This window comes from Callorhinus ursinus, unplaced genomic scaffold (genome assembly GCF_003265705.2).
Source record: "Callorhinus ursinus isolate GAN/ISIS: 27379988/994484 unplaced genomic scaffold, GSC_fseal_2.0 scaffold9, whole genome shotgun sequence".
Lineage (NCBI taxonomy): Eukaryota > Metazoa > Chordata > Mammalia > Carnivora > Otariidae > Callorhinus > Callorhinus ursinus.
Window position 1 is genome coordinate 38293544 of NW_027397071.1, and position 23706 is coordinate 38317249.

A 23706-nucleotide genomic window follows, 5' to 3' on the forward strand; every position below is an offset into this window, starting at 1 on the left:
ATGGCTGCATAATATTCCATTGTGTATATATATATATATATATATATATATATATATATATATATATACCACATCTTCTTTATCCATTCATCTGTCGATGGACATCTTAGCTCTTTCCACAGTTTGGCTATTGTGGACATTGCTACTATAAACACCGGGGTGCACATAAAGATCCACATGTATTTTTAAGATTATGTAAGGCTTAAAAGAAATTGCTCACTAGCTTTCAGCCTCTAAAGGGGCAAGTTTATTCTCCCCCACCTTTAGGAATGTGTAAAAGCATTTTGTAAACTGCAGCAGACCATACAAATCTGCAGCAACAGAGCACTGGGCATGCCAGTGGAAAAGTATGAGGGTCCCCTCTAATACCACACTGAGGAGTCACAATCTTGTTGCAGAATTATATTGTGCTTTATAGTGAGTTCACAAAGTGTTTTTACATATATAGTTGATTCAGTGCCTTATGATGTCCCTGTGAAGTTTATATTTTCTAGAGAAAAGTAAGGTGGCTCTGAAAACTTAAGCAATTTTCATTTATAGGGTTAGTCACAGCCCGACTAAGAATCCAAGATACTCTAAAAGGCAAAGCAAAATGCCGAGCTAAGAGAGATGCAGTATTGATTCAAAGTCTGTACTTAGAGAATCATCATGCAACTGCACTCCTCCCCCAGAGAGGAGGCAAAGAGTTCTCTAGTATAACCGAAATAAAGAGAACAGTGGGCACAATGGCAAGTGGGGATGAAGCCTTGTGCTGAAAACCCTGAATCTGCGCGCTGAATGGGTAGATCCTCAGCATCCTGGCAACTGCATTATATCCCCAGGAGATCGGGGTGTTTCCTGGAGACATTAAGTATCTCCCTAAAGTAAAACCTGCATATACAAAATTAGGAGTCCTCCAAAAAAGCTGGCTCAGCAAGAACAAACTACAGTGAACACAAAGCCCTCCATGTAACATACAACTTTCAATCAGCCTTTATTCTTTTCATTATTCTTAAATATAAATCAGTAGCAGAGGTTGCCATAAATTGAGGAAAGCTTACAAAATAAAAGCCAAAAAACAAAATGGACAGAATAAAGGAAATAATAAAAAATAATATGCATACATAATATATGCAGGAACAGAAGAAAATGTAATGACATAATGTAAATAAAAAAATACTGCATCCATAAAATAAGAACAGGTTGTTATGAAACAAACAATTGAGAATGCAAAAGAACTGTTGAAAATGAAAATTTTAGTAACTAAATATTTAAAACCTAATAATTTGAATGTATATTTAGATAAATCTTATAGAAAACAGAATAAAAGAACAGAGATGAAAGCTAAAAAGAAATCTAGAGAACAAATCCGTATCTAGTACAAGATGAACAGAAATTCCAGAAAGAGACTAAAAAAAAAATGGATAGTATGAAATTATCAAAGAAATAATTCAAGAAAATTTTCCAGAGCAGAAGAACCAACTGGAGTCTCCATATTCCAACTGCTTGCAGAATCCTAGCACAATCCACTTAAAAAGACCCAAATGTAAGCATATCATATTAATATATCATAACTCCAGAGATGAATACAAATTTGAACAGTTTCTAATGAGAAAAAAACAGGTCAGGCACAAAGAAGTAAAAAATCAAAATAGTATCAGGGTCTCCCAACTAGAAAAGGATAGAACAATTCCTTCAAAATTCTTAGGGAAAGGACTTCCCGGCTAAATTCTATATATGCGATCAAACTACCAATCCAGTGTAAGGGTAGAATGAGAACTGTTCCAGACAAAAATGCAAAAAAACTTATCATTTTAATCCACCCTTTCTGAGGAAGTTCTGGAAGATGTAATCTAACAAGATGAGGGCATTAACGGAGAAAGAAAGAAAGGGATCCAGGAATGAGAAGTCCAGCAACAAAGGCAACGTGGGGATCTTGTAATGACAACCACACAGCCGGGCCAGATGTGGCACTATGCTTGAATCTTAGGGGGGAAATTAACGCGCATGTGGAAATGTTGACGGATTATTTAGAAAACTGTGTAAGTAAAAATACTAGGGGATGAAAATCATTCAAAAAATGTTTTTCAAGAAAAGAAATGTAACCCTGGCATACTTCTTGGCTTTGCAATGAATAACAGTCATACAGTTTTAAATATTGAACTTTTACATTAACTAAGAATTATGATAAAGCTGTATTGGAACAATGGGTAAAGAATGTATGTGGGGACATGAGGGAGATGAATTCTCAACTGCCAGCCCAGGAATTTCATAGCAAATGTTTAAACTTGAGACATCAGAAAAGTGTATGTATGTTATTTAGAAGCCTGGATGTAAAGAGCACCATCTAAAGGCGTATGAAGACCTTGCTTCTGCAGGTAAGAATGAGGAGTGGGGAGGGGTGGATGGTTGCCATTTTTAAGCATATTTTTAAGTATATGCATGAATTATTTTCATAAAAAATTAATTTAAAAAAGAATTCCATTCTGTCCAATATTAGAGAATTAAAGAAATTTTGATATAACCAGATGGTACACAGCCATAAAATATCGTATCACAAAATACCTGTACCCAAAAGAATGTTCGTGATATACTGCTGGGGGCGAATAAGAGCAGGTTACAGAAGTATTTACTGTATGATCCTATTTTTGTAAAACACACACACACACACACACACACACACAGTGTTTATATATACTGGATACAAAAATAAATGCTTCTTACCTGCAAACAACTTCCGGTCCAGTATGGAGGCACACATATAAACTGATTGTTTTATATGATGTGTCTGTCGGTAAGATGCAGGGGTTCTCAAACTTGAGCATGCATCAGAATCATGGAGAGCTAGCTTGTTTCAACAAAGATTGCAGGGCCCTATGCCAGACCTGATTAACAGGTTTGCGGGGGAGGGAAGAATTCATATTTCTAACATGTTCCTGGGACATGCTGATGCTGCTGGTCTGGGACTACACTTTGGATACCACAGAGATTGTTGTAAGCAGAGTTCTCTGACACACTTGGCCCAGCATGGGCACCAGGGAAGGCTTTCTGGAGGAGACGTTCCCATCACATCCTAAATGGTTCTCAGTAGTTTCTGAAGTTCTGACCAAGGTGGAAAACCATGTTCAAATGCTACCAGAGCTTAATGGAAATTCTGGATTTACCAATGATAAGATTGTAGATACTAAGTAGAAAGAGCACATTTCCTTGCTTTGAATCAGGATTCTCTAGTCAGTACTGGTAATTTCAGACAACTCAGCATCTCTGCTTGGCATTTTTATATGCCTTTGATTGACAACACAAAGAAATGAAAAAATGATTGCTTAAGAACTGTAGTTTGATCTCTTGGGTCTCGCTACCAAGATGACCAAGAAAAGAAGGAATAATGGTCGTGCCAAAAAGGGCTGCGGCCACGTGCAGCCTATTCGCTGCACCAACTGCGCCCGTTGTGTGCCCAAGGATAAGGCCATTAAGAAGTTCGTTATTCGGAACATAGTAGAGGCTGCCGCCGTCAGGGACATTTCCGAAGCGAGCGTCTTCGACGCCTATGTGCTTCCCAAGCTGTATGTGAAACTACATTATTGTGTGAGTTGTGCCATTCACAGCAAGGTAGTCAGGAATCGCTCTTGTGAAGCATGGAAGGACCGAACACCCTCACCCCGATTTAGACCTGCGGGTGCTGCCCCATGACCTCTACCAAAGCCCATGTAAGGAGCTAAGTCCTTAAGGGCTGAAGAAAAGCCGTTCTCCAGAAAAAAAATAAATGGCGATTACACTTCAAAAAAAAAGAATTGTAGTTTGATGACCAAAATTTTCTGAGCTAAGGATGACTGGGGGAGGCCCACCTAAGTTTGGGGTCCTTGATAATGAAAGGATGGGAGTTCTGATTTAGTCTAATAAGCAGAAGACATAAGACTTGCCTGGGCTGGTTCAGTCAGCTACAACTGCTTCCTGCTGGGATATGGTTCACTATAGATGCTGTTCCCCTTTCGTTTCTCCAGAGAAGAGGGGACGGTGGAAAATGGAGGAGGACTAACATTGGTGACTCCCTACCAGAGCCCAGGCACTATCCCATCCACTCGATAGGGCCCTGCAAAGGTATGGGTGTCCCTAAGTGGGTAGGATGGTAAGGACTCATCAGAAAAACCAATCTCTGCACTCACATTGGCCAGCTAATTTTTCCTCATTGATTTTCTTCACATTTGTTTCCCTCCCCACCCAAAGGACAAAAATAAAGGAGACTTACAATGTAAAATTCAAACAGTATCAAATATATCATATAGAAAGTCATCTACTGAGCACTGACTAGTTAAAGGCACTGTGTGGAGCACTACCTAGGATACACAGAGGAGCCTGTCATCTTCCAGAGCATAAGCACTTGCCCATGAGCAAGCAGGTCATTGTGGGAATACCACCACCTAGACTCAAAGTGTACAAGCAGAGGCTGAATGATGACATGTTTTTGACTTAGGAATCCATAGCCTGGCTTCTCATGGCTGTTCTGTCACTCACTAGCTGGGTGCCCTTGACCAAGCCTTTTCTTTATTTGTCATCAGGAGACAGAAAGACCCCCTCTCTTTACGTCATAGGGTGGACGTAGAAATCCAATGACATCAAAACCAAAAAACTACTTTGGAAAATAAAGGGTCTATGCAAATGTATGGTAATATGATTGCCATTGCCAGGGACTTTCAAGATTAGAATGGCATCCAAGGCTGTTCATGAGCTGGTTCATGAAAGCTTCTCCAGTTTCAGTACAATGTTTCATGAACTTGCCTCTCTTTAACTGGACCGCATCTTAGCACAGTAGGTGTCCCAGGATTGGTATTGAATAAAAATTGTTAAATAAAGGGTAAACAAATGTTGTAGAAGCTGTTTGGGAGAATTGGGGAACATGTTTCCAGCACACAGGAAGTTTTCCTTCCTCAGCCTCAGAAGAATAGAGAAAGAATTTAATACCCCTTCATCTAACTCTAAGGCTCTATAATCGGATCTGTTTTTATAGAGATGAATACTAAAGAGGGTTGCCACGCTACTAGCTGTCAGTTGACTCACTGGTAGAGATAAACTCCAAGTGTGGACACAATGAAGTCTGCAGCTGGCCAAGCCTATCATAAATTAAAAGCTAACCTTCCTTCTTTAGAAGGGTGCCAACTTCTTTGCTTCTGATTCTGTAAAAAATAAAGTCAATTCCATTTACCTGAAGCATTGGGCTCAACTACTCTAATAAAACTATTTTAATGAAAATTTGTGTTGAGATATAATTGGAAACACTATTTTCTATACTTGCATAATTATTAATATGCCAAATTATACCTATTATAGAGTCTCCTAGAGAGGGAGAGCAAACAACATTTATGTGAAATATAGTTCTCTTGCCATCTTTCTGGGGTGGAAGCCTGACCTCCTTATAATGCATAAGGCAAGATCAGAAGGCTATTTTCTATCATAATATCTTCATTTTCAAATCATTTTGTTTTAAAATTCACAGAATAATTTTTACAGAGCATCAGACTGTGCCTTAAAAATTTGGCAAGGCCCAAAGAAAGCTAAACCACCATCTCCCTCACAATTTGGTCAAAGCTATTCAAAACAGAAAAAGAAGATTCTTTTTGGTATAGGGATTCTTGGTGGGTATGGGGCAGGAAAGGAGAAAGGTAATTTAGGAACTAAATTAACTAAATTAATTAACTAAATTTCAGGCCAAGTTGGAGCACACTGCCTCAACTTGTCCCAGGAACTGTTTGAATTAATAATGGCAGGTCTGCCTTTGGCTTTGGTTTGGCCAAGACTCTTAGATCTTATCATTAAAAGGTACACACCAGTAAATGTGTTGGAATAAAACCAAATTGGTGCTCTTAAGACTGCAGAAATGGAGACTTCAAGGAGGAGAGATCTTGACTAATCATAATTATGAAAGTAGAGATGTTAGCGATCACAGAAGGAAGTTATAGAATGCCAATGATTTAAGGAGACAAAAAAAGAAAAGATCTTAAACACAGTAGAAGCCCATTTTGTTTTTCCTTATCAGTCCTATGTGTGGAAAAAAATGAGGGCTAAATTTCCCCAGGAGTCTGATGAAAGATGAATAGCTTAGTTGTTTCCACTCAAATTTTTGAGTCTTAAATTCATTAAAGAAATACATCTTTGGATTGGCAGTCACATTCTGCTGGTGAAAGTCAAAAGAGGGATCCTAAAAGGAGCAGTGTATCAAGATGTCCACTGAGTCAGGATCCCTGCCGGGTGGCATGAGAATAATGCCACAGTGGGTGGAAGTCAAGGGTTCTCATCAGATGACAGATCTGTTGGAGAACAGGCGGAAAAACCCGAAGTGTGTTCTTGGTTGACTGGGCAAAAAGCAGATACCTTTTTCCCTAGTCCACACCATGGCTCACTAAAGCCTGAGATGAGTTCTATCACAACACAGGTAGACTCCTTCCGAGTGGTGTATGGAGTAAAACCAGTGTAGTCAACTCCGAACCATGTCATGCTAATGAAAACTATCAGTAATGCGGATATTCCAAAACAGAGCAAAATCAGAAAATCACTTATTATTTTTGGTTATAGAATATACCATATTATTTGCGAAGTATCAGGTTTACCTTTGCATTTGTGTTTTGCTTATGGAGATGTGAAAATTAGTGTGGAGTCTCTAGTACACACATCTGGTAGAGGAGACAATTGGGGTAGGAGAAATAAAGCAGAATTTCTGCACACAGATTCCAGGTGGCAAATTTGGAACTAATTAATCATTAGATCATAAAGGACAGAGGACATCAATTCATTTTCTGGAAGAGAAAACTACAACTGAGGTTACTTCACCTAACCCAGGACACACAGGTAGATGGCCCAGTCCCTCGCCTTCTGACTCAGAGGTTCCTCCCACTTGGTCACACTATTTGTTCTACCTACCTGGATATTAGCACTTATCCAGAGTGGACTGGAAGGACACAAAGGGGGTGACAAAAGACTTTAATAAATTGGTAAGTGGAGAGAACATCAAAGGGTTGTTTAGAGGAATTATGCTTTGACTATTGAGCCTGACGTCAAGGGAAGCTTACCTTTCTAAGGTATTTCCTTGGCCAGAGAAAGAACCATACTTGGTGAAAAATAATGGTATGTGTCTCAATGTGAATTTTTTTTAGCTTTTCACACAGTGTTCCCTGCTAATATTTTTTGGGTGCTCTCAGTAGAGGACAGCCAAGTGTGTGGGCTCTAGAATCAATTTTGGGTCTGAATTTTGCTTTGAGCACACTTCCCCACCTATAGTTCCTTCCCCTCTAGCTTAGACTAAAATTAACATAATCTTTCTAAGGCTCACTTTTCTTTCCTACAAGACAAAGGTAATAATTGTACCTGCCTCATAGGGTTCCTGAGATGATCATATGAGAAAATACAGATAATACAGGGGCCAGGGCCTGGCATACAGTAAGGGTTTAAGAAATGATATATTTTTTTTTTTCAAGGCAATTTATTTATTTATTTTTAGGGGGAGGGAGGAGGAGGCAGAGGGAGAGAGAGAATCTTTTTTTAAGATTTTATTTATTTATTTGAGAGAGAGAATGAGACAGAGAGAGAGCATGAGAGGAGGGAAGGTCCGAGGGAGAAGCAGACTCCCCGCTAAGCAGGGAGTCCGATGCGGGACTCGATCCCGGGACTCCAGGATCATGACCTGAGCCGAAGGCAGTCGCCCAACCAACTGAGCCACTCAGGCGCCCAAGAAATGATATTTATTGGTATTAAAATAATAACTATAGGCACATACACATTTGCTCAGTCTTTTAAATTGAGCAAATCCACATTCTCTCATATTTCCTTAAGGTTTGGTACCCATGTTGCCTTTTCTTTCTTTTTCTACTCAGTGGCTCCTGAAAAAAAGTACATCTTTTATCTTATTTTTTTCTGCCTAGTTACTGCCCAGACAGGGACTCTCATGATAAAAAACAAGTTTAAAACTTCCATTTACTTTAAATAGTGAGTCATAAAATTAATTAAGTATAATATATGAGGCTATCATGTTCCTGGGTCATTCGAAGGTAAAAATCTCAAACAGAATTTGATGAAGAACAGTAAGATTTTATCAAGTACAATTCTATTTTCTAGATAAGGGAAAGGATATACCTGTAGTGGATATTCTGCTCTTGGTCAGGTCTCTGCTATCGAATGCTGGTTCTTGTAGCCCTTCCCATGGATGGCTTGTCCCCAGCCTGGCCCCGTCATCTCTAACTTGGGCTATAGCAATAACCAGTTAGTAACTCTAACTGGGCTCCTTGGGCTATACCTTTTCTACAAAACATCATTTTTTTGTCACAAAGCTCACTTTTTGAAAATATAAACATCAATGTCCAAATTTCTTGATCTGATATACAATGCTCTCTCTAATCTGGTGCCTAACCACATTTCCAGGACTTCTTCTCAACATTTTCCATTAAAAGAAAATTCTACCAACACTGAATTCCTCCAGCACACATCATACTTTCAATGCGTTTTGTGTTTTTTACTCAGGCTGTTACCTCTGCCTGGGAAATCTTTTCATCTTTCCTCCTAAAAACCTGGAATATCCTTTGTAAAACGAATCTTATGTAGATTCTATTGAGCACATACTTGGTGCCAAGGATAGTTGGAAGCACTTACAACATACAAACTAGTTCAGCATTTCCTAAGTCCTACGAGGGGTATTATTATTATCTCTACAGAAGAGAGAAGTGAGGCACATAGAGGTTAAGTAATGTGTCCAGAGTCACATTGCTGGTAAGTAGATGCTACTTCTGATCAATCAGAATTAATTCTGTCCTCTTTCCTATTATAGGATCTTGTTTATATGACCATTTTGGTGCTTGCTGGAGTCTGGTGTGTTATAAGCTCCTTTTTTATTTACCTTTGGATACTCAGTCACGATACTTTACATTTAATTAGCACTTAACTAAAGGTTACCAACTGCATGAATCCTGATAAGAAAAATACAGCTACATTCTGTACAGATTTTCCTAACATCATGTATGCTTTCATGTCTTTATTTGGTTGCAAAAATAGGCTTAGTGTCAACTGAATAGAAAATAAGAGTGGGTAGATGAGAGAACATAAAGAGTTGCAGAGATGGTATACTTTTGTAAAAGTACATGCTTCAACCTACAGCAATAACCAAATGCCTTACACACTCCTAAATTCTGAAGAGTTACTGAAGCATAGAAGGAGAAATTGAAGACATAAAGCATAGCTTTTCAAAGCCCCAAACCTTTTTAAACAAACTTCCTTTTTTCATTTCTAAACATTAGGTTTTATTTTAAGCTATACATGTTAGGGAGAGTTAAGAGTCTCTTGAAACAGCTTAGTTTAGTTTTGACAGTAACTCTTCTGCAAGGACTCTTTACTACACCATTTCTCCAGGACTCAATTTTCCCCTTAGCTGTCACAGGAAAACCAATGATAAATAACATTTCATGCTCTCCCTTGGACATCGCTTATCTGGACCAGTAGTTTAGGTGAATAGTTACCAGGGGAGGGTTCCTATGGCAGAGTTACTATGTCACTATGCAAAACTTTCAGATATTTTCAAAGAGAACATTTTAGTACCTACTTCAGCCTTCAAGAAAGGTATATAACAAGGAACAACTGGGTCCTTATTTCAAAGAAGAAAAAGTGAACTGTGGACATTCAGCTCCTCATACCACTACTTTTCTGATTTCCAAGTTAAAAGTTATTGAGCATGGTGTTGCAGATAAAAAGAGAATAAAATTGCCTGCTGCTCTCAAGAAAGCTCACATTCTAGATGGTTAGGAAGACATTTACTCAAATAGCTACTCCATTCTATAATCTGGCCACAAGTCTGAGAGCCCAGAGAAAAGAAGGAACCACCGTGTGTAGACATGGGCATAGCAGGGAGAGTTGGAGGCGGTCCCACTTTTGTGCCTCAAGGAAGCATCAGATTTAGCCTGGTAGACAGGTATGGAGGAGGTAAGGTGGAAACTGGAATTATAGATAGAATAAAATGCAATAATGAACATAAAGACAAGAAGAGAAGCTTAAAATACTGTATTGTTCGGGCATGGGGTGCTTAATGACATAAAAGGAGGAGAAAAAGAGGAAGAGAGAAAATAAAAAGATTTTTTTTGTCCCATTTCATAGAAGGAAGGGCAGAGGCTATACCTATGAATCTCATGTAAAAATATAAAGGAGAAAATCAGAAGTCTATAGGAATTAAATGCAATTAAATGAGTTATTAGGAAGTCAGAATATGTTGTTTGATAGCTTTGCATTTAATGACATCAGGACTATTTAAGGAAAATCATAAGACCTTCCTAACCGGACAAGTCATCAGTATTTAAAAAATTAGGATCAGGTTTGGTTCAGAAATTCAGAAGATAAAATATTTTAGGCAAAAATTAGTTTAGATTAGGCCTTTGTCACACCTCAAATACTTGGGTTTATTTTAACATTAGTTTTTTAAAATAAATGTTTATTGAGAACCTATTATTTATCAAGTAAATTCTTAGAACTGATTTTAAGAGATTGAGAAAACACAAAAATGAAAGAAGTTCCGAATGAAACTAAATAATCTTATTATTCATGTAAAATTTTATGTATTTTTTCTGAAATAAGTAATTCAGCAAGTTTAAAAAGCAGCTTAATTGGACACTAAGAGTAAACCAAGGAAATACTGATTAGAGAACAAATTCACCTTGGAAAGCAGAAAAACACATCTGATTATGAGAACAATCAGACAACTGAAAATCTTACTGAATAGTGCTGCTGGGCAGGCAATGATGTCAAACCTAACAGAGCTACTCAAATGGGGAATCCTATGCTTCAGAGAAAGGGTTATGAGTCAGCATCTTGAAAGACCCAAGGAAGATAGACCCCCCCCCCCCCAAAAAAATCAACCTCCAAGGGCAGGTCCTCTCTTCTCTTAGGTGGGACTTTTGCTTTCTCATTCACACTTGATTTTATAAAATATATTTCTTTGAAGATGTGAAGAGAAGACTTAAGGAAAAAATTAAAGGAATCAAGAAGAAGCTTCTGTTTATTTTGTGGTATGGCACCTTCTATTGATACGGGTGCATGAAGTCACATAAGATTATGGGTAAAAAGGAGCCGTAAGAATCCTGTGTGACAATGGTAAGATTTGGTCAGCCAGGTGCACAGCAACTTCTCTGATCAGAATGAGGGCCCACTTCCCTCATGCCATCTGGATTGAGGATTGGAGATAAAAATCTCTAGAATATGTAATCATTCAGTTCCTAAAAATGATGATGCCATAATCAATAGTTGTTTCCATTTTAAAAATGGGGACAGTTTTTAAAATTTCAAAAGAAATCCTCCATATGTTATATCATCTTAGACAAAAATAAATTTTGACTGTATGAACATCTTTATGTCCCAATTCCCTTATCTCACTGTGTGTGTGTGTGTGTGTGTGTGTGTGTGTGTGTGTGTGTGTATGGGGGAGTAATATTTTTCCTCATGAAGTTATTTTAAGGATTACATGAGATCATGTAAGGAAAATAATTACTACTAATGATGTACTATATGTTGGCTAATTGAATTTAAATTTAAAAAAAAGAAAAGAATTGGCATGGGGTTAGGTAAAAACCAAGGATTTATTAAATTATTTTTTTAAAAAGAAGAAAAAGAAGCCCTCACATTTATATACCCACTGTATTTTTGGTTAAGAGTTTATTTCCAATATTTAATATATTAAATAATGGCTGATACACCACAATCATGTAAAAAAGAAATGTTGACCCTGATTTCTTAGGAGTTTACACAGTCTTCAGTAAATGAAAACATTGTGACTGATATACCTCAATACTTAGACTGGTTAACTCATTCTAAAACAAAGCAACATCCCTCCAGGCTTAAATTCCCAGCCCATAGCCTTAATGACTAGCCATTTCCCAAAGGTGATATTCTGATGGACTTCCCGCTCCTTCAGGAATTACTGCCACACTCACTCAGTTATCCTTTAATCTAGCTTAGAACTCAGTCTCATTTGATTATTAGTAGTCGGAGCTTAAGTGAATTTAGAAAATTGCGTATTGACACAGAAAATGTATGCTTTTTGCAGTCGAACACTCGAATGCAAAGGCACAGGTTTACAAATTTCATTCAAAGGAGTTTTTAAAATGAACATAGTGATTTTGGTTTTCACTCCACCTGAGGAGTTTGAGAAGAGGATGAGCATAAGGCAATAGGTCTATTTTCTATTGATTTTCTCTATGATTTGTAGATATTTCATCATCAAACAAAAATTATTTACCATTACAAACCATGAATCTATCAAAATTAATATAATCTTGAAATTACACTGAAATACTGACCTGAATCCTATGGAAACTACTTTTGCAGGAAGGAAAAAAAAAGTTAATTTTAGGAGAATTATAGTTAAAAGTCTTTTTAGATTTAACCAGACAACAGAATCCAAGGAGACTATTATTTTAGCACAATGCCGTTCATCTCTTTAGATTTATTAAATTATTTACCCAGCATTGAGGACAGTCATATCTATGATCTATCATTCAAACATGGGAATGTCAAATCTCTAACTTTCTTTAAGCTTTGCTCTAGCCACTGAATAAGAATGTTCCTTATTTCTGAAAGAGGAGATACCTATTTTTTTCTCCCCATTTGCTATATGTACATATTTTAAAATTTTGTCCTCCATAATATGTATAAATCTATTTAATCACTTGTTTTCCCCAAATATAAGCTAATAATTATAACAGTTATAATACCTTTCATTTTATATATATTCTCAAATTGTCTTTAGATTTGCATTCTTGATATTTTCAATCAACTTTTTGGTGCATATTTTTAAAATTCCTAACTTATATACTTTTTGAATATTGAATACATGAATTATTAGCTCAACTTTAGAGATAAGGAGAATGAGATATTGAAAAACTAAGTGACTAACAGTACTGAATATGAATTACCAAAATATAAAATGGCAATGAAAAGTTATCTTCCAGGGACAGCTCATAATATGCAACTGTACCCATGTAACAGTTCACTGTAGTGAATTCAATACAAAGACAATTCTGTTCATTTGACAATAAAAAATGGTTTAATAGAACTTTGACTTATCTTTGTACTGTATCCTATAAATAGCTATCTCTTCTAAAATTCTTTTTTATAATCTTGCTTTGCATTTATTTGTGAACATGTCTGCATCCCTCACCAGAAGAAGTACTTTCAGGAAATTTCTGTTACTCATTGTTGCAGAGCTTTTAGCCCACAGTGGGTATAGCAGATGTTCAATAAATGCTTGCTACAAAAATAAATGAAGTGCTGATTTGTCATACTATGTGAGCTGATTCCTTGGGAGAGAAATATGCATTTAGTGGACAGCCTAATAGATCAAAGTACTTAGAATATCACACTTCAGAGTCCTGAAATTCCATGCCTCGGTTCACATGTATACAATGAGTGACAACAATTTTACTGGCATGTACAAAGTGGTCTGTTCTCTGGCTAAAGTTTATTACCTCCATCTCTGACTTTTAACACCTTGGTTTCTGGGTGGTCTGCCACGGTCTGCTCTTTGAGATTGTTATCTCTGAGGAGTGAGCAGATAGCAACACTTGTCATGCAACTTAAATGAGCATACAGTAGGGGCGCCTGGGTGGCTCAGTCGTTAAGCATCTGCCTTCGCCTCAGGTCATGATCCCAGGGTCCTGGGATTGAGCCCTGCTTTGGGCTCCCTGCTCAGCGGGAAGCCTGCTTCTCCCTCTCCCACTCCCCGTTTGTGTTCCTTCTCTTGCTGTCTCTCTCTGTCAAATAAATAAATAAAATCTTAAAAAAAATAAATGAGCATACAGTAATCAACAAGACCAATCAATAAGAATGCTAAAATAAATAAATGAATGAATAAATAGATAAAATAGAAAAAATTTTTTTAAACTTCTGAATCACAGTGTGATGCTGTTGAATGAAGAAGCCTCATCACATCTCACAGCTTTCAGCTATCATCAGTAGCTTTCAAAAATAATCGCCATGTTGGACAAAGCGTCCTGGATTTCATAAGACAGTTAGTGCTATTTCCCTGCATTTCTTACACTTAGGAACAACGGGCGGCAAGAGCCTCGCCTTGGGGATTCAACAGAAGTGACCCATGACTTGCGGTCTTATAGGCGGCTGCTAACCATTGGCTCTTTTCTACAATCCCCATGGACTACTGTCCATCTCCAGCTCAGCCAGCCATTTTGTCACGCTTGGTGGTGAAGACAGACAAGGAAAAGGAGGTTTGATAGAGAGCTAGAAGCAAGACCCAGAGCAGAGCACTCATTAAGATATTTTTCTTGCCAAATGGAAATGGTTTTATTGTTTTTTCTTTCTTACTATAAATATTTGCACGTGTGTGCCATGAAACAATTTCAGAAAACACAGAATGCAATAATGAAGAAAACAGAAATCATGCACAACCCCACCACCCATGCTGCTAATATCTATCCTTTCGGTCTTTAAAACACATTTCACATCCACATTATAAAATGTGACAGGAAGGAAAACAGGGAAGAAGAGTGAGGATAAAATCTCTTTCATACTGTTAAAGAAAGAAGAATTTAAGGAAAAATACAATCAAAACAAGAACAAAACCTAATAAGAATGGCAAGCGTTACCAGCCATCCAGAAGATACACAGGACAGAGAAAGCTTTCAAAAGGAAGAAGAAAAGATAGTGATCAAACCAGCCTGTCTCAAAAAACCATGGCCCTGAAAAGCATCAGTAGCTAGAAGCAAGAGCTCTCAGGCAGAACAAAGAGATGTGGAGAGAACAGAGTGAGCAGGTACCAGGAGGAGAGAGAAAAGAACAAGCAAAGAGGGAGAAGGCAGCAGGAATGGCCACAGGAAGAAAAGCAACATAAGAACAAAGATGCCCCCTACCCCTTATTCTACCCCGGAAGACCACCTCGGTAGTCTGTGGGCTGCTCGATTTCTTTGTTTTATGTTTGTTAAACAATCAGAATCGTTGAAGGTGGTACAGATGAAAGAAAAGACTTCTAGTTATAGTTAAATCCCTAACTCAAAAAAAGGCGCCTGGGTGGCTCAGTCGTTAAGCGTCTGCCTCCGGCTCAGGTCATGATCCCGGGGTCCTGGGATCGAGCCCCGAATCAGGCCTGCTTCTCCCTCTCCCACTCCCCCTGCTTGTGTTCCCTCTCTCGCTGTGTCTCTCTCTGTCAAATAAATAAATTAATTAATTAAAAAAAAAGGCAAATCACTCAGCATTATAAAAGATAAAAAAAATTAATGAAGGCAACTTAGCTACATGTTTCAACCAGAATTCGTTCAGTGTATAAAATGAGCTACTCTAAAAGGAAGTCAACTTCTTAGCCTAGTCCCGTGTCTTATCCAGCATGCAAGAGCTTTCTGGGGAAAAAAACTGTTTTGATAGAAAATTGTGTGTGTAAGAGACAGAGAGACAGAAAGAGAGAGACATAGAGAGACAGACACAGAGATTCACAGACACAGACACAGACAGAGAGAAAGGGGAAGAATCTGTGATGCAATGGCCCTTAGGAGATGGAGAGCTACAAAGAAATCACATAGATTTGTTTTGAATATTATTTATTTCACCAAAATAACAATGTTCATTTTCTTAGGATCTGCCTAGCTGCTGATTAAAACTGTAAAAATCATCAAATTTTAATGTTAGAGTTCTTCATCCATTTCATTATTTAAAAAAAATTTTTTTAAAGATTTTATTTATTTATTTGATGCAGAGAAAGAGAGAGAGAGAGAGAGTGCACAGGCAGGGAGAGTGGCAGGCAGAGGGAGAGGGAGAAGCAGGCTCCTGGCCGAGCAGGGAGCCCGATGCGGGGCTCGATCCCAGCACCCTGGGACCATGACCTGAGCTGAAGGCAGACGCTTAACTGACTGAGCCACCCAGGCGCCCCCTTCATCCATTTTAGAGTGCAGGAAACAAAGCCTGGAGATTGTGGGAAGTGACCTGACCGAGGTTACCTAGTTTGTTAGTAACAAAGTTGAGGCAAGCATACTCCTTGTTCACTGCTATTATTTCTGGGGTTTGCTAAGTGTCATCTGCTACAGAGGACACAGTATAAGGTAAGTTAGGGACTCTTCTAAACTGGGAAATTGAGATAGCTGCCTTCAGCAGAAGATGGGACTGCCAGGGCTATGATGCTAATCCCTGCATGTCTGTCTTCACTCATAAACTCTCAGCTAAAAGGATACTTCCCCAAGGAGAAGGTCTTTGAATTCTGGGCAGAGGGGATTGTGCTTAATTCTACCAAGAGATTTGACAAGACTCTTATAAGAAGGAGGCTCAGAAAACATTAGTTGTAAGTATGAAATTAGCTCCAGGCAGATTCCAGTAGCTGCAAGAAGGCTTTTGAGTATCATCTCCATGTGCTTACAAAATTGCCATTCTCAATCAACAAATATTTGTTGAGGACCTAATATACACCTAGTACTCTGCAGAGAGAAATGTAAGACAGCCTTGAGGGGCTTCCAAATTCGCCGATCTCATTGGCCAGCTGGAACCATACATAAAGAATAATAAATAGCCATATAAGAAATAACCATACATAAAGAATAAGAAGCAGCCTGTACAGAGTACACGATACAGGGCAGGCAAAATAAATGCCTGAGGAATTCATAGGAAAGAGAGATAAATAGGACTGTTAGAGACAGGTGCATGAAAGAACTGACTCTTGAGCTGTGCCTAAACAGATGTATATGACAAGAAAACAAAAGCAAGGGCCTTTCAGCTGGGGAAACAGGGCCAGCCAAGACGCAAAACTCAGAGTGTGTTATGGGATAATGCAGACTCATTTGGTTGGGCTAGGGGGTATCTGTAAAAACAAGTTGGTGACAAAGTTGGAGAAAGGGTAGGGCAAAGTCTTCGGGACAAAAATGCCAGATGAAAGACACCATCTGCAATGAGGAGCCATCAAAGATTTGTGGGTAGGCGAAGGAAATGCCAACATGATTCAGTATGATTACTCTGCTGAAGTACAAAATGTGGATTAAAGGACCAAAGATGGGAAACAGAGAGAATAGATGGAGAAAATTTTAATAGTCTAGACATGAGATGATGAGAGTCTTGGAATAAAAAATAAAGCATACGATCATATAATCAATACTATGATGCAAGAAACCAAGGATTTGGAAACAAAATCAGAGTTTGGTTTGGAAAAATGAACCAAGTTTCAAGATGGGTTAAGTTTCACAAAGAAAATACCTAATAGCTAATCTAGTTTGAGAGAACAATGGTTAGAAGTGGTATCAGAGATTGAGATGACATGTATCGATGATGGATGACACTAGGCAGCTGGACGAGTCCTCTCAGGGAATGAATGCTTCCTTTGTGCTTAACATACAAAGGGAACAGAAAAAGAAAAAAAGAAAGGCCAGTGTCATAGCTTCTCAGAAGTACCATAGCAACAGACTGGTCTGCCAACTTCTACCTGAACTTCCTTCCATAGTCTAGGCTTGCTAACGATCCAAGACTGATGACAGTGACCAAGGGTCTGGAAGGAACCCATCGCCCATCATTCTGAAAGTATAACCTTGACAGTGGGAAGCCCTGGTGGACTTAGCCAATGCCTCCCATCTCAAAACTCCATTCGGGAGAACATGCTGATCACTTACTGAGGGTCCCATGCTGTTTTCAAATATGACATGTATAATACCTTTTTTTTAAAGAAGGGAAAAATAAAAGTCTGAATGATTACCTGAATACATAATAAAATGTCAGTGAGGGAAAACTGACACTGAGCTTGGAATTGTTCCCTTGATATTATACTACAGCTATAAAATAAATCGTAATCACTATTATTTACTAATGTTTACCATGTGCCAGGCCACGGCTAAATGTTAAATGTCATAAATTTATAAATTAAATGTATAAATAAATGTTAATTCCAACAAAAGTACAGAAGGCAGATATTATCACTTTCACCCTAACTTTTTTTTAAGATTTTATTTATTTTGAGAGAAAGACAGCGAGAGAGAGCATGAGCAGTGGGGAAGGGGCAGAAGGAGACAGAGAATCAGGTTTCCTGCTGAGCAGGGAGCCCAATGCGAGGCTGGGTACCAGGACCCCGGGATCAAGACCTGAGCGGAAGGCAGACGCTTAACGAACTGAGCCACCCAGGTGTTCCACTTTCACCCTAACTTTACACACAAGAGAAGTGAAGCACACAGAGTTGCCATAGAACACTCAAATAGAATACAGGATAATCTATGGCAAGGCAGTAACCCATCAAACCCCATCCAGTATTATCACCCCAATCTGGGTGAATGTCCTCTGACTTGAAATTTTAGTATAACTCAATGGCTATAGACAAAACATAAATTAAGCACACAGACACATACAAATTTGTGGGAGGAGAAAGGCTAATGGGCATTTTAACTACATGAATGACACAATCCAAGAAACCTTTTCATAACGCTACCCTTGGTAAGAACTCACATGTCCAGTTTATTCAACAAAAAGGCACTAAGTTACGGTTTCTAGTAGGACTGATGGTTACATTTCAAAACTCATAATAGTGATGGACCTCGGCTTCACTAATGTCTCCACATACACTGTTTCAAGCAAAATATAGTCCATTTACAGGAAGTGCAGAAATGTTGTTAAACTTAATTAGATGCAATTGTCACACTTTCATTAGCGATTAACATTATATAAAGATAAACCTAATGCATAATGAGTTCTTTCATTGTCACATAATTATAATTTTAATGATTACATTATGACCATTATAATACAGTGCATATTTTCAATTTTCCCATTAGTGGGCAATTATTTATAAGGTTTTCTATTACAATCTGTCCATAGAAACCCAGTTATTAATGCCTTCATTTTCCTAGAATGATGACCACAGTGTTCAAATCAATATGATGGCCACAGGAAGAACTGCAAAGCAACATGGAAAGAACAACAAAACTACAACCATGAAGTCAGCTCATTCGACACATGCCTGAGGAAATTTCAAGATGAAGAAAAATAATATATTAATATTCTTATGAGAAGTTCTAGTTTATAAGGTTTTCTCAAGTCTATTTTCCCCTCATTTTTTTGTGGTCTTGAGTATCCGATCTTTCTTCAGTCGGTTTCCATGGTATGAAATATTCAATAGCCTAACCTTTGAAAAATGTCTTATGCAGTTTTCACCATTCAGAGAATTAAATTCAACAGCCCACAAAGCCATTTCTGGGAAATTTTTTGAATTGTTCAGTCTCAAGGTTGTGTGTCAAGAAGTAAAATGCTGATGAACTGTATGATTCATCCTCAAAGGATGGAGAGTGGGAGACATTTCTTAGAACAAAGGCAAAGGGTGATGCGAATGGACAATGATTACAATGACAGTGATTATGAGTCCTGCAAACTAAAAACAGCAGTAACAATAATAATAACATCTAACAAAGTTTTTCATCTTTAACCACTACTGCAGAGAGATCACAGATACCCTCGTTATTCTTTTGGTGAAGTCTGACAGTATTTGGTAGACATGGAGAGGTGTCCAGGAGTATGAAAAGAGATTTAGAAATGTAGCATAGAAAACACCTGGCCTTAGCTGGTTGTGTTCCTTGGTCTTGTGGCCTCATACGGAGGCATCACAAGCCCCTCAGGGCTTCCCTGTAGCCTTTTGAAACCAACTTCACTATGTCTCCCCCCAATTCATTAGGCGTGCCTCATTATGTCTGAATCCTGGCCGCCTTGAGCTCTACAAGGTTCATGGAAGAAATTAATGAACTAGTTAGACTGACACCCAAAACTTCAAAGGCGCTCATAGCTTATTATTTAACTTGATGGTAAAACAGAAGAGATTTTGGGGCGCCTGGGTGGCTCAGTCATTAAGTGTCTGCCTCCGGCTCAGGTCATAATCTCGGGGTCCTGGGATCGAGCCCTACATCGGGCTCCTTGCTCCGCGGGAAGCCTTCTTCTCCCTCTCCCACTCCCCCTGCTTGTGTTCCCTCTCTTGCTGTGTCTCTCTCTGTCAAATAAATAAAATCTTTAAAAAAGAAAAAAAAACAGAACAGATTTCAACCTGGCCCAGTGTCCCCCTGAGAAAAGCTATTGGTCAAAGTGTTCAACAAATATGTTTTTTTTTTTAAGGACTCCCATGTATTTATTCATTATTTATTTTCCTCAAACCCATTCTTTACTAGAAATTTTCTTTTTTTTTATTATGTTATGCTAATCACCATACATTACATCATTAGTTTCTGATGTAGTGTTCCATGATTCATTGTTTGCATATAACACCCAGTGCTCCATTCAATATGTGCCCTCTTTAAAACCCATCACCAGGCTAACCCATCTCCCTCCCCCCACCTCTAGAACCCTCAGTTTGTTTCTCAGAGTCCATAGTCTCTCTGGTTCGTCTCCCCCACTGATTTCCCCCCCTTCATTTCTCCCTTCCTACTATCTTTTTGTTTTATTAACATATAATGTATTATTTGTTTCAGAGGTACAGGTGTGTGATTCAACAGTCTTGCACAATTCACCACGCTCACCATAGCACATACCCTCCCCAATGTCTATCACCCAGCCACCCCATCCCTCCCACCCCCCACCACTCCAGTGACCCTCAGTTTGTTTCCTCAAATATGTATTCTTACCATTTGGTGATAAGATTTGAATATTTTGTTTTTCCATTCAATGGAGGAGAATCAAGAATCCTGGCACACGATAGATATCCTCAAACAGTGGTAATATGTAAGACACACCTGAGGAACTGATTAAAATGCAGAGCCCAGAGATTATTAATCTATAGGGCTGAAGAGCTGTTTTTATCAAGAAATTCCAGAAGATTCTGAAACAGGTTCCACAGAATACATTCGAGAAACACTGCTGCATCTGGTGCTCAATGCAATGGTGGGGAAGCCACATGGACCAGTAAACATGGCACTAGTGTAGGATTCAGAAGACCCTTGTGATTGAAGCACCACTACAACAAGAGGTGTGACCTTGAGAAAGTGCTTAAACCTAGCCGGTCTCATGTTTCCCACCCACGAGATGCATGTTGGGCTCATTTTGGAATTTTCTTACTGTGATCTCTGTACAAGGGGACCGTGAAGTTGGCAATAGAGATTACTGGGCTATGTATAAAATTCTGAAATGTCAACTAGGAATCATTTATACATGCAATTCAAAGTCTTATTGACACATCCACTTTTTTGGTTTCTGGCTGGAACTCTATCACCTCGGGTTACCAGAATTTCTGATGGCAGTTACATTTATTTCAGATTTACGTAGATGGAAAAAATGAATACTACTTAACAAATGTAGTTCTTTTGTGGATCCCATTTTTCAAAGCACAAAGCCTGCAGGGGTAAAATTGCACAAAGGAATTGGTATGAAAAATGTTGGGACAGAGTAGGATAGAGATTTCTAAGTCCCAGTCCAACCCTAAAAGTTCTTGACCAATGTCCCTTCTTAAATTAAGAAACTAACAATTTCAAACAGACTCGTGCCATCCATTTAGCAACTGGGGAGTGAGCATCACCTATGTGTCAGGTGCTACGTGAGGGGGCAGAGATACAGCACTGGGTCATATGCAGTCCAGCTCTCCTGGTGCCTATAGTCAGGTGGGGGGGAAGATGGACAAGAGCAAACCCATTATGTGTCAGGCCATGATAAGTGACAGAAAGGACAATAAATTTCGGTGAGCAGGTCATGGGGAGGGGAGCAAAATGAGGGTATTGTCAAAGAAGGGCTCTCTGATGAGGCAACATTTGAATCAAGACCTAAAGACAATCAGAGATAAAAATCATAGAGGTCTCTGGGAGGACTCCAAGATGTACTGAGTTATAGAATATATGCTTTTCAAAAGAGGAAGATGATTCATCTTCTATATTATCATAAGCTTTGCTTTAGCTAACATATTTATGAGCTCATGTTCTGGGCAGACTCCAGGCTTATAGAAAGCACGTGGTCATTATTTCTTAACAGGGCTTGGGGAGAGCACAGGTGAAATCTCTAGCCCAGTGATGATCTGACAATGAGGTAAAGCTTGGACTTTGGCACCACAGTAATTTTTGCTGCTTCAAGAACACATCTTGGTTTGCCGCACATCCTTGTGGTCAACATATTTTTAGTTCACTCTGGGATTTGTTCTGTCTTGGCAGGGTTTCTCAGCAACTTTCATTTCCTACCTACTGACAGCCTGATGAGCATGATTTATAAATATTAAAAATAAGGAGGTGAGACCGGGTTCAAAGAACCTGCCAACACATTCCAGGACCTCTGATGAGTTCCCAATAAAACTAGAGAATATGTTTCAAATATCAGTGTATTCTCCATGTCTAGGAGACACTTAGCACCCAGGGAGTATGTGCTCAAAGGATGAATGAAATGTCTGCAAAAGACTTGAGCATGTCTGTGCTGCCTACCTCAAACCAAAATAAAAACTCTGCCTGAATAGAATAGCTTGGTGTGAGCATAGTGGGTGAGAACGTGTGGGTGTATGTTAGTAAACAGGATGTTTTCAGTCCCGTATGAGAAAGCATGGCAGCCGCTCCCCAAGCTCCTAGTAGAGGAAGCTGCCAGTTTTACATCCTTGAAAGCCCCTATTTGCATAGACCCTTTATAGAAGGCAGACGTTAGAAATGGAAATAGTATATGATCACCAAATCTCACTTGAGCTAGAAAGTTCTGCCTGTGGTTTGTGATTTTTGGAGCTGTGTGTGTGCTGACAACAAAATTAACTTCTCCAAAGAACTGAGAATTGCCTACTCTCATCATCCCTCTCACTGTAATTTACATGACTTGACGAAATTAGACTGTTATTTCCATCGGGGTGATCTGCAAAATCATAAAGTGATGTGTATTTTGGGAATGCCTAATTAACTCTCCTTAGTTCCACTGAGGTTTCAGCTACGACTATAAGCACTGCAAATACCATGGAGGTGTTCACATCTAGTTTTAGAAACCATAAAAAGATACTCAAAGGACTTGAAAGAAACATTTCTTTAGAAATCAGGCAGTAACAAGGATTCAAGTCAAATGGTAAGCCTATGGGATAAAATCAGATATACACTGATTTGCTAAAATATGCTTTGCAGCAAATAGCAAGAAATACTCTTATGGTTGAAGTCAATATTAATAATCAAAACAGCAGAATTACAGACATATACATGCAAAGTCCACCCCTGTTCACAGTTTTTATCACAAACATTAACCAATATTGATCAAGCTGTTTGTCACAAAAGTTTGCTTTAACATATAATTAGCATCTGAAGTGAGAGCCATATTTCCCAGACAATTGCCAGCACCTTGTGTCATACTTGTAAATAATGGGCTACTCCTATTGAGCACCATCTGCTTAATATAGAAAAATGTTCATCTTAGTTAGGAAATTCTTATTATTATTTAATATTTACTGAGCACCCTCAATGTGCTTGGCAGCAAAAACACCAGAAACACACTCTCTGCCCACCAAGAATCCACCTGCTAAGGAAAATATGATGAACCAGTTACGCAGTCATTTCTGTTTTTAACATATTTTATGTAATTCTTTCCAGGTGATAAAGTTACCAATGGTTCAGGCTTTGGAAGCTTCTTCTCTTCTGATCAAGGGGGGATGGTGAACTATCAGATGAGTTATGAATGAAGTAAAGATAAAAGAGGAGAGAAAGGGCCAATTACTTATAACCATATAGAAACATAAGTGAAATTTGCTCCATTGATGGAAAAAAATATAATGCACTCCCAAGCAAACACGGCTATATTTGTTAAGGACTGCATAACACATTAGAA

General features: G+C 38.5%; 1 protein-coding gene and 1 pseudogene across 3 annotated transcripts in view; one reads left to right on the top strand and one right to left on the bottom strand.

The window, feature by feature from the left end:
- ST6GALNAC3 (ST6 N-acetylgalactosaminide alpha-2,6-sialyltransferase 3) overlaps nt 1-23706 on the bottom strand; it is a 515010-nt gene that overhangs the window by 160501 nt on the left and 330803 nt on the right. The window lies entirely within an intron of this gene.
- On the top strand, nt 3334-3684 carry LOC112824232 (small ribosomal subunit protein eS26 pseudogene; annotated as a pseudogene).